We start from the raw sequence: 12,798 nt of genomic DNA on the forward strand, positions 1-12,798 counted from the left end.
AAGTTTACATTCCCACCAACAGTGTACTCACATTCTTGCCAGCATCTGTTATTGTTACTTTTCTTATTGCTACTTTTCTTCACTCCATATATAACTGGGATGAGGTAGAATCTTAATGTTTTGATTTACATTTCTTTTATGGCCATTTCTTTATGTGTCTATTGGCCACTCTTCTGAGAAGTCTCTCTTTAAGTCTTTTAGCTTATTTATTCATTAGATTGTTGTTTCTTTGAGGGATTTTTTGGGGGGTGGGTGTTAATTTGTTGATCTCTAAGTATATTTTATATATGAGGCCCTTGTTTGATGCATAGCTAATAAAAATCTTCTCCCATTCTGTGGGCTTTCTATTTATCCCTAGCTAAGTCCTTTGCCATGCAGAAACTCTTCAGTTTAGTGCAACCTATTTATCCATTTAACTTTCTGTGTTTTGTTGTGATTCTGGATCTTTATTTAGGAAGTTTTTTCCCATGCCTAGGAGCCTTAGTGGTTCCTCTACTCCTTCCTGTAATATTTTCATGGTATCTGGCCTTGCATTGAGGTCTTTGATCAATTTGGAATTTATTCTGGTGCAGGGTGACATAGAAGGATCTAGCTTCAGTTTTCTGCACAAGAATAACCAATTCTTCCAGAACCATTGGTTGAAGAAGCTGTCTTTCTTCCATCCTATGTTTTTGGCTCCCTTATCAAATATTTGGTGGCTATTTGTCTGTGGATTCATTTCTGTATCTTCTATTCCATTGATCCTCAGGAGCAGGTCTATTCTCGTTCCAGTACCAATCTGTTTTTATTACTATGGCTTTGTAATAGAGTCTGAAATTTGGTAATGACATTTCTCCAGCACTATTCTTCCTGCTAAGAATTGTTTTTGCTATTCAGGGTTATTTTTTATTATAACACATGAATTTTTGGATTGTTTTCTGTCTATCTCATGGACTTTCCTGCCCAGGCTGGCTTCAAACCCTCAGCCTCCTGAGTGGCTAGGATTATAGATGTGAGCTCTTGGCACCTTGCTCAATTTTTTAATCTTTTTATGTGATTAAAAATAAAGCAGAAACTAACAATAAAGGTAATAAAATACTAAAAAAAGAAAAATATTGCTGGGATTTTTATGGGTAGTGCATTGAATTTGCAGATTGCTTTGGGTAGCATTGCCATTTTTCACAACATTAATTCTTTCAATCCAGGAGAATGGAAGGTTTTTTTTCCATTTCCTTGAATCTGCTTTAATTTTTTTTCAAATTTTTTAATTTTTCATAATAAACATCTTTCACATCTTTGAATAATGTCCAGGTTTGTTTGTTTTTTATTTGTTTCTTTAGGATTTTTTGAGGCTATTACAAAAGGAGTTGCTTTCCTGATTTCAGTCGTGGTCTTCTCATTGTTGGCATACAGAAAAGCTACTGATTTTTTTTTATTATTTCAGAAAAGGAGGGTCTTCCATCCAAGTCCTCAGTGAGTTTTTAACTTCATTTTAAATTATATTCAAAGACTATAAAGAAATATCCGATGACAAACTGGGTTGTCATATGTTTTGCCAACCTACAATGTCTTGAAGGTAATTTTCCATTTCCCAACTTTATCACCACAGCTGATTTAGGATTCAATTCATCTTTGTACTGTTTTGTAAAGCTTCTTGGGCATGACATTGTGTGATAAAGAGAGTCCAGCCTAATGCCCTCTCAACAGAGATCCCACTGTTTTGTGAGTTAATGGGTCTTATTTTTCTTCACACTCTTATTACATAGCTGTAGTAGGGTTTTTTAATTTTAAAGCATTAAAGATCTTTTCTCTCCAAACTAAAAAAAAACTACCTTTTATTAACCCTTAAAAATAACCCAAATACATTTAAAACTTTGGACTAAATCAATTTAAAAAAACAGAGAGAGAATTCTGGGGTTCTTTAAGCGTTAAAAAAAATAACCAGACTTGAAAAGTTTATATCCAGTCAAGGTGGTAACTTTTTAAACTGTTTGAATCACAGGAAATTTATTCTGGCACAAGGATCCCAAATGTTCATGTGTGGAACCTAAAAGATACTTAGCAAATAAATGATTCCTAAATGCTGGACACTTTTGTGGGAAGGGGAGAGGGTATCTTTCACTAAACTGTGAGAACTTATTTTCAAAGGGATACAGGTCGGGGTCAGAGTGTCACTTGGTGCAAGTCACCCCAGGGCTCCACCAGATCATGCAGCCACCCCAGGCCCAGCAATCACCCCGATCACCCAGCCACCACCGCAGCCAGGCCACAGACCCCGTTAGCCGATTGGTGTCACAGTATCTGCATGAGTGACCCTGGCAAAGTTTTACACAGCAGGAATTTTCCCATTGCTTACACAAAGTCCAGCAGGCCCTCCCGCACTGAGGGGAGTGGGGGTGGGGAGAGGAATCAAAACGTCAGTTTCCCTTTCTCACCTGGGTACCACCTGCCTCTGCTCCCCATACTGGTTCACCTGGCTGCCAAACGTGGATCCCACCCTACATCTTCCAGCTGCTGCCAGAGGCCAGACTCTAGGACCACGCCAAAGCCACAGGAGGAAGACGCACTGAAGCTACTGATTTTTATGGGTGAATTTTATACCCTGCTATTTTGCCAACGTAACTTGAGCAAGGAATCTATACGGTTCTTTAAATACAGGATCATGTCATCTGCAAAGAGGAAGAGGTTTTACTTCTTTCCCTATTTGAATCCCTTTATGTTTTGCTCTTATTGCTCTTGCTAGGAATTCCAATACTATATTGAAAGGAGTGAAGAGAGTGGACGTTGTTCTTTTTCCCAATTTTAGAAGATATGGTTTTAACTTTTCACCATTAACTATAATGCTGGCTGTAGGTTTGTCATATACAATCTTTACTATTATAAGGAATGCTCCATAGATTCCTAGTTCTCCAGAGCTTTTATCATAAAGAGTGTTCAATCTCATCATATGCTTTATCTGAATGAGATGATCCTGTGGTTCTTGTCCTTGCTCCTATTGATGTGTTGAATTACATTAATTAACTTTCAGTATGTTCATACAGTTTTGCATTCCTGAAATGAATACTGTTTGATCATAGTATATGTGTTTTTGGTTTTGGTTTTGGTTAGGTTTTTAATTCAGTTGGCTAGAACTTTATTGAGAACTTTTGCATCCATGTTTATCAATGGAATGTGTCTATCGTTCTCTTTCTTTGATGAGTCTTATCTGGTTTGGGGATCAGGGTTATGCTGGCTTCATAGAATGAGTTTGGTAATGATCTTTCACTTTCATGTTCATTGAAGAGTTTGAAAAGTATTGGAGTAGGTACTGGAGTATTGGAGTAGGTCTTATTAAAGAATCTAGCTGTGAATCCATCCAGTCCACAGCTTTTCTCGCATGAGGAGGATATTTTTTGTTTTTGTTTTTTTGCTGGTCATAGGGCCTGAACTCTGGGTATGAGCTCTGTCCCTCAGCTCTTCAGCTCAAGGCTAGTGCTCTACCACTTGAGCCATTGCACCACTTCTGGCTTTTTCTGCTTATGTGGGGCTGAGAAATCGAACCCAGGGCCTCATACATGCAAGACAAGCACTCTACCACTGAGCCACCTTCCCAGCCCAAGGATGGGAAGTCTTTTATTGCCATTTTTAATTCATTACTTGCTATGGGTCTAGTTAGTTGGTTTAAAACTTCTTGGTTTAGTTTGGGTATATCAATATTCTCTAGAAATTTTTCCATTTCTTCCAGATTCTCCAATTTGTTAGCATAAAGGTTTGCAAAATGTTCACTTATAAGGTTTCTCTCATGATGTTCCCATTTTCTTAGAGATATTTTAAAATAGACTGGAGCATATACACAAGTTACATGCAAATACCAGATCATTTTATATAAGAGATTTGAGATACACAAAGTTTGGTATCTAAAGATAGTCCTAGAACCAATTAAGGTTTTATTTTAATAGAGAAATTATAGATTGCATATACAAGATGACAAGACATGCTTGTTATTTTATTAATAAATGTTTCACTGAAATTATGACTACTCATTTTGCAAAGTTTTAGTAAAGAAATTAATATACATATATTATGCTATATATAGTCAATATATTATCTATATATAGATAATATATAATCTATATGTACTATAAATGCAGAATATATAGTATATATTCTATATACTATAAATTTAGTATATAGAAACTATATATAGCCTATATAGAGAGATTATATATAGTACATCCTGTATGTATATATACATATATACACATATAGGGTTTTTTTATATAATGAAAGAAAAATAAGGTAGAGGAAAGACAAAACAGATTTCATTCAATTTTTTTCTAATATTTGCAATGCTCTTGAAAATAGTAGGGTATATTTAGGCTTTTTAAAGTAAAGAGGTTGGAGGCATGGTTCCATTGGTAGAGTACTAGCCAATGAGCAAAAGTATCAGGTATCAAGATCAAGTCCCAGTCTCAGACCCAAAAATTAAAGTACAGAAAATTTACTGATCTTTACTATTTATCTTTCTCAATTTTAGAGGAAAAAAATTCTTTAACATAAAAAAAATTCCTATAATTAACAAATGGAAGTATCACCAAGTTACCAATTAGCTACTGGGAAAATTATTGTCAAATTACTAGTTATTATTTAACCATTTTAATCTGTCAATTCTTATTGGTTACTGTCACAATTATCATTAACATTATTATTTTAATGTTAAACTATCATTTTAAGGTTTAGTAAAGTTCAGCATCAGAAATGGCATGACATGGGGCTGGGAAAGTGGCTCAGTGGTAGAGTGCTTGCCTTGCATGCATGAGGCCCTGGGTTTGATTCCTCAGCACCACATAAGCAGACAAAGCTGGAAGTGGAGCTTTGGCTCAAGTGGTAGAGCACTATCCTTGAGCTGAAGAGCTGAGGGACAGCGCCCAGGCCCAGAGTTCAGGCCCCACGACCGGCAAAAAAAAAAAAAGAAATGGCATGACACAAACTTACCAAAGCATATTTTCATATCTAGTACAATTTCAGAAACATCTTGTAAGTGACATTCCGATGTTGTTTCTAACACCTAACCAATTTACCCACATTTCCTATACTCCTTTCCTTTTCATCAAATATTAATTGGTTAATCATTGTCCTTTGAAATTAACCATAGGTCTTTAATAAGAATTGATAGAGAAGCCATGCACCAGTAGCTCACCCCTATAATCCTAGCTACTCTGGAGGCTGAGCTATGAGGATCACAGTTCAAGGTCAGGCTGGGCAGGAAAATCCATAAGATTCTTTTCTCCAGTCAATCACAGAAAAAGCTGGGAGTGGTACTTTGGCTCAACTAGCAGAGTTCTAGCCTTGAGCAAAAGGAGCTCAGGGGCAGCTCCCAGAGTTCAAGCCTCAGGACCAGCAAAACAAAGAAAGAAAGGAAGGAAGGAAAGAAGGAAGGAAGGAAGGAAGGAAAGAAGGAAGGAAGGAAACAACTCATAGAGAATTGTTATTTCTGAATATTATTAATTACTGTCAGCAATTTTTTATTATCTTTAAGTAGTTGTGCAAAGAAGTTCCCATTCTACAAAACAGTATATGAATACAAGGTATCTGACAACATTGTCACCCATCGCTCCTAACCCATCCCTTCTCTCACTTTTTTTAAAAAATTGAGATTAGGTGATTACATAAAGTTCACATATTTTACAGTATTGTAGAATAGTGATACTTAGTTAAAGTCACAAATACATTTTAACTTTCACAAAGCAAATTGTTGTTCTCATGGTCTATACAGTTTGTGAATTCTATGACCTTTGGCAATACAAATTATTTTTTCCATGTCAGGTGCTGTTTACATTTCTTTCCTTTTGCTTAGTGTAGGCTATTCCCTCTTTCCCTCTCATTCCTGCCTTCCCGCTGCTGTCTTTGGGTTGCTTAGTTCTTTTCCTTCTATGTCCAGTGCAGCTGATGGCTGCCCAGCAATTTTAAAATAAGGAAAACAAATCTGAGATTTAAAGTGGCAAAATCTCATAACAAGGAATGTGATTCATTCTCGAGGTATAAATTAAGATTGTAAATACAAAACTAGAGCATGGAATTCCAAAACTCTATCCTTGCATGAAATATCAATGAAACTCATAGATGTGTACATTCTAGGGACTATTTGTTGATCTACTGTACAAATTTAAGTTTCCTGTCAACAGAAAGCATTAGTGTGCTACAGGTTATATCTTTCCTATCCACTTCCCACCCACTTCTTAGATAACAGAATTGTCTGGGGCTCTGAAATAGAGATTGGGCTGGAATATCCTTGGAGACTGGATTTAATATGAAGCATTCCATGTCTTCAACATGGAGTAGAATGTCTAAAAAGGCAATTTAATTAGAATTGAACATACAGAAAGAGAAAATCTGGGCATAAAGCCAATAGGACAAGAACTAAGGATAGGGAAGAAACTTAGAACAAAACTATGAAAAAAATTCTGGAGAAGTAAACCAATCTGAAGATAGTTTCAGTGTATATTATTGTAATTCAATGATGGGGAATGAGGGAAAGGGGAAGAAGATGATTAGGTTGTGGTTGATTGGTTGGTGGTTGGCTGGTTGGTTGTTTAAGTTGGCTTCTCTTGATAGTTTAGAGCAGGGAGTATGTAATTCAATTTTTCCCTTTTTTATGGTTATTGTAATGGTGATGTACAGATGGGTTACAGTTACATAAGTCAGATAAAGAGTACATTTCTTTTTTTACAACATCACCCCTTCCCATGCTCCCTCCTAGTTTTTCCCTCCTGTCTCCTCCCAAAAAATGTATAGTTCATTTTCAACATAGTGTCTAGTGAGTATCATTACTGCACTTGGTCACCCTTTGTCCCATCATTTCTATGTTCTCCCCCTCCCCCCGCCCTTTACCCTCCCAAAGACAGATAAACTAACAAATAATACAAAAAGGAAAAAAAAACAGCAACAAAGAAAAAAAACTCTTGTTTCCATTTCTTGGGGTTCATTTCAATAAACATTATTTTATATGATCAGATGTGCATAGCTATTTAGGCTTTGTGATCCTCTCCTAAGAGTAAATTCACTCTTAAGAGGACAACTGAATCACATTTGACTTAACTAAGAAGTGATCATAGGGCTAAGTGTGTGACTCAATGGTAGGATGCTAAGCTAGCATTTGTGAGAACCTGGTTCTCAAAAAAAAATGGAGACAGAAGGAGAACAAGAAAAAGGTGAAAGAAGGGGAAAAGGAAGAGGAAGATGAGGAGGAGGAAAAGGAGTGGAGAGAGAGAGAGAGGAAAAAAGAAGGAAAGGGATGAAAGTAAAATTATCATTAACCTGCCTGCTTCAACTTAATTTTGTCAATGATTTTCCATTTCTGTATATTATTATCAAAACATACTCATTAAAAATAGCAAGATATGTTTTTGCTAAGAATGTTTTTGCTAAGAAAGATCAACTCCTTATTTAGGGACACAAATTAAAGAAAAGGCTTGGGTTTACATCTATATTTCTGCTAAACTGTTCATCTTGCAGTCACTTTGGAATCCAGGAAGAGCAGAAATGATTGAGAATATCTTTACACAGAAAGATGAAGAAAACTGCCCTCATGAACACCAGTCTCCAGGATAAACCAGCAGCCAGGCAACACTGAGTTGCTTAATGTGAGGAGATTGCTCCTGTCCTTAGTGATGATAGTATCTCCTGAACCTCAGGATAATAGTCCACCAGACCACGCTTATGAGTTGGGCTTTCTATAGTTATGCATCCTTTTTCCTTCTGTCCCTATTTAAACCTAAAGCTCATGTTTATTCCCCAAAGATGGACTAATGTGCTTACTTTGCCTCTTCCCCACAGTGTGTTTGTCCTGCATAATAACCCTGCTTTCTCTGCTCTTCACAGAGCATCTTAGTGCATTGGGGTGAATGGCTAGGTCAGACATTTAGAACATATAGAACTTCTTTCTTTAAAAGGGAACTAGATACAAAGCTGTATGTACCAGGTCATATTTAATTTTACCAATTCCCTGAGAATCCTGATTTTAAAAAACGTTTTCTGATGTTTCTGCTCAGTGTTCAGGCATTAGGCTAGACTCTTGGACTGACCATTTATCTGTTAATAGCTGACACTGCCTGGGCCACAGGTGTCTATTCAATCTCTGTACACTATTAAGAATAAGCAAACAAAGTGGTCACTTCTTTTGAAGCCTTTATTTTCATTTTCTTTATGTGACAAAAGTAAAGAAAACTGCCCTGCAGTACATGTTGACATAGTGATCTAAACGGACTTCATGCTTCAATTAGTGAGTGCATTTCTAAATTACTTTTTAGACACTTTCCAATTCTAAAGTGGTAATGTTTCCAAATGGACCTGATTCTTATAACAGTAACTTTTTACATATAAGTTTAAAATTCATAACTGACAAATATTAAGTAAATATGACAAATATAAGAGTAAATCTAGAACTCAGCAAATAAACTCAGAAATAACTTAGTTGGATGCATAATGACATGGAACCTGAGTTTAAAAAGCAAGAAACATAGCATCTGTAATTTGTTGCTCCTGGAAATCCTGATTACAGGCTTGATGCTACAAACTTTGCCTTTCTCTTTTTTACTCCAATGATAACCCAAGCCAATCCAAGGATGGCAATTATATCCAACTAGAAAAGACAGTATCCAAATCATTTTTCATTATATGGCTATAATACAAGTATAAGCACAAGTACATATTCAATAATAATAAATAATGGAAATTATAACCTTGATATTTCTATTTCAAAAGAAAATATTGATGTACAAACATTGATGTACTGAACATAAATCATCATTTTATTTCCAACTCCAAAAATATTTCCAGGCGCATGACAGATGCTTGTTACATGAATTAATGAAATGATAGAGGCAGAAAAGAGTGATACTTTTGCTTACTTATCCACGAAGGTCACATTTTAACAAGAAAAAAAAAGCATAGCAAATTTATTTCAAGTGTTACATATGAGTCTTCAGAAATGAAGATTCAAAGACCCAGGGAAAACTGTCAGTTTTTATGCTTAGCTTTGATGAAGCCAGGACAGAAGAGAAAGATGTGTAGAGATGTGATTGGACAAAAGGGTATCATCTATGATAATAGGCCAAGGGAGAAGACCCAGTCAGCCCTTTTGTATAGACAGCCTGTCTGTGTAGCATTCCCCTTTGCCCTAGGTATGAACAATTAAAGTTTTCAAGGAAAAGAGAGATAGCAACTTTTCTAGATTTTATGACTTTCATTGGAGGAGGGGGTTTCTATGACCTTCTTTAGGGAAAAGAAATTCTGATTTCTATGACTTGTTTCACAGGAGAACAATGGAGGAATAGGAAGGAGATAAGAGGACAAGAGAAGGTCAGAAAGATCTTGTTTCTTTCATTTCAGAGCACTCAGCATGTCAAGGTTTCATACTTAGGGGTATCATGTTCTAAGTCCTAATACCATGTAATGTTCAAAGGGCAAAACCTAGCATATGGCCTCCTTATGCTAATGTGACTATTCATGAATGATACCTAATTATTGCTAATATGTATTATATTAAATAAGCATTTATTCTGCATGAATTTGGTTTGAGAACAAGCTACTCTTTAAGAAATGATAATATTTTCAATGCTGACAAAATGTATATGCATGGATGACTATACACACACACACACACACACACATATATATATATATATATATATATAAATTAATGTACATGTACACAAAGACAGAGACAGAAAAAGGCAAGGAAACCCATATTCTACTTTAAGATATTAATGTTGAAAAATGATAACTAAGCTTTGAATTATAAGGAATAATAAACCTCTTTACTTCCTTTTGTATTTAAACTTATGCTAGATAGTTATAAGAGCAGAAATATTAAAAGATATTTAAAGGTACTTATTAAAAACACCTTATAGCTTTTATCTAAGTTTTATATAACTTTAAATGATAAATATATTTAACTTATCCCAGTGAAATAGATGCTATTAATTCTCCTGATTCTCTTGAGACAAGACCCAGATTCATAGTCACTATACCAGGTCAATAACAGATGAGATTCAGATGATGTGATGGTCAAGCTCTGAAATATAGCACGGAGCTCAACTTATTACTTATGTAAGGGAAAGTTATGTGGCTAGTGTGCAAATCCCTAAGCAGAACAGCCTCCTGATCTAACATCAGACCCTGTATATAATGAGTTTCCAGGACTATCAGATTCACTGCAGCAAAGGAGTGTTGACAGTAGATGCCCAAGTATGGCTGCTTGTGTTATATTGTTAGTGAGTTTGGTCTTTCAGAAGCATGATCATTAGAGTGAGTCTTTCAGAAGGAAAGGCTGCTGCTGGTTCACTTGTAGAATTATTTTCACTGAGGTGAGTATTTGCTTTCCTCATTAAGCAGGTTGAAGACTTACTATGGTGACTATTTGTTCCCATAACTTTAGAAATTATTTTTATTTTGGTACCAGTCCTGGAGCTTAAATTCAGAGTGTTGTCCCTGAGCATTTTTACTCAAGGCTCACACTAAACCACTTGAGCCATAGCTACACTTCAGGATTTTTGGTGGTTAACCAGAGACAAGAGACTCATGAACTTTCCTGTCCCAGTTGGCTTTGAACCATGATCCCCAGATCTCAGCTTCCTGAATAGCTAGGATTATAGGTATGAGCCACCAGCACCAGGCTTAGAAATGACATTATTAAGCTGATTTAAAAACAGTCCCAGTGGTTGTTTCCATGGATTTAAAAAAATCCATCATTTACTAGGAGTGTGGAAACTTATTCTCAAACATCCCTATGGTCCTCTCTCATGGAAAGCTGCAGAAGTTCCAAATGTTCTCAATATAATTCTCAATATAATATATAGAGATCATGGCTTTCAGTCTGAAGGTGAATGCATTAGCCAACTTCTCATCCCTTTTATGCAAACTACTTCTAAAGAAAAAGAGGTTTATTTATCGTTTCAGAAGTTCATGATACCTGTGTCAGTTTACCTATGTTATAGATATCTTGGCAAATAGCAGATGATTGGGCCCATCCAATGTGAGCAAATGATGACATTTTAAACCAGAAGAAGTGAGAGGATGGGAGGGCATGACTCACAGCATGATTGGTTGGTTGGCTGGTTGATCGGCTGGTTGGTTGGTAGATTGGTTTTGCAGTGTTAGAGATCAAACCCAGGACTTCATGCATACAAAGTGCAGACTCCACTACTAAGCTATATCCCCAGACCACTCACTGCATTTTTTAACAACTCCTTGCAAGAAAACAAGGTGTTACATAAGCAATATCTGCTGTGAGCATGCCTTTAGTGACCCAACAACCTTCTACAAGGCTCCAACTCCCAAAGGTTCTACCACTTCCCTGTAGCATCACTCTGCAGTCCAAGACTTTAACACTTGAGACTTTAGGAGAACACAATTAGATCATATCCAAACCTCAGCAGTGAATCAAGATTACTTCTCTTTATGTCTGTAACATCTATCAGGACAATAGCTGCACTGAAACATTCAATATCCTCTAAGAGATTTGGAATATCAGGAATAAAGGAAAAGGAAGTATTATATGGGAAGACTAAAAGGTATTCTGGAAAGGAGTAACTCTAGATTTTTCAGGACTAAGCAAGAAAGTGAGTTCTGATTACTTAAATCTTAAACTTGACTTAATTTTGGTTTAGATATTGTTATAGGCTAGACTATATCCCCTTAATATAGCTGTATTCCTATTTAAACAATTTGTTTTTCCCCTTCCACTCCACAAATTATACCAACATCAAATACAGTGAAAGCAGGGGTTATACTATGGGGGAGGGACATACAAAGCAACAAAGAAATCATCTTATAAGTGTATTAGAAACAATCACATGAAAGAAAAAAAAACATTTGAATACATATCTTAGGGTTCATTTCCCTAACATCACCTTATTTGACCTTTTCTGCTTGACTTAGACATATACTAGATATTGCAAATAAGGGAAACCATGGATCTATGTTTCTTTGGGCCTGGCTTACCTCACTTAATGTAATTTTTTCCAAGCCTTTCCATTTCCTAACAAATGGGGCAATGTTACATTCTGAGTTACTGGGGTTTAGGATTTCAACATAATAATTTTAATAGGTAAAGTTAAAGTTAAATCAGTACAATGGTCCTAAATGCAATAAAATTGGTATCCTCATATTTAACAAAAGGGGATTAAGACACAAGCATAGGCAGAAGTATAACCACTTAAAGACATAAGGAGATAGAGAGAACCATCTAGAAGCCAAGGAAACTGGTCTCAAAAGAAATCAATCCTCACAACTTGCTGGCTGTATTATTATAGACTATAGAGTTGAGACAAACAGCTGGGCAGCTCTAAACATAGCTACCCAAGAAGATAAGATTGGAAGATGGTAGTTTGAAGCCAGTCCAGAGAAAACAAACCTGAGAGATTCGGATATGCAAGTAACCAGCAAAAAACTATAACTGGAGATGTGGCTCAAATGATAGAATACTAGCGGTTAATAAAAAGGCCTAGTGAGAGTAGAAGGCCCTGAGTTCAAGTCCACTTTAAAAATATTGTGACACATTCTATGAAGCCATCATAACCCTCATCCCAAAACCAGGCAAGGACTCATCAAAGAAAGAAAACTATAGACCCATTTCTTTGATGAACATTGATGCAAAACTTCTCAACAAAATTTTGGTCAATCGACTTCAACAATTCATCCAAAAAATGATACACCACGATCACACAGGATTAATTTCATGGATGCAAAGCTGGTTCAATATATGCAAATCAATTAATATTATTCATCACATCAACAGGAGCAAGGATAAGAACCACATGGTTATCTCAATAGATGAAG

This window comes from Dipodomys ordii, unplaced genomic scaffold, assembly GCF_000151885.1.
Source record: "Dipodomys ordii isolate 6190 unplaced genomic scaffold, Dord_2.0 Scaffold49, whole genome shotgun sequence".
In the NCBI taxonomy this organism is placed as follows: Eukaryota; Metazoa; Chordata; class Mammalia; order Rodentia; family Heteromyidae; genus Dipodomys; species Dipodomys ordii.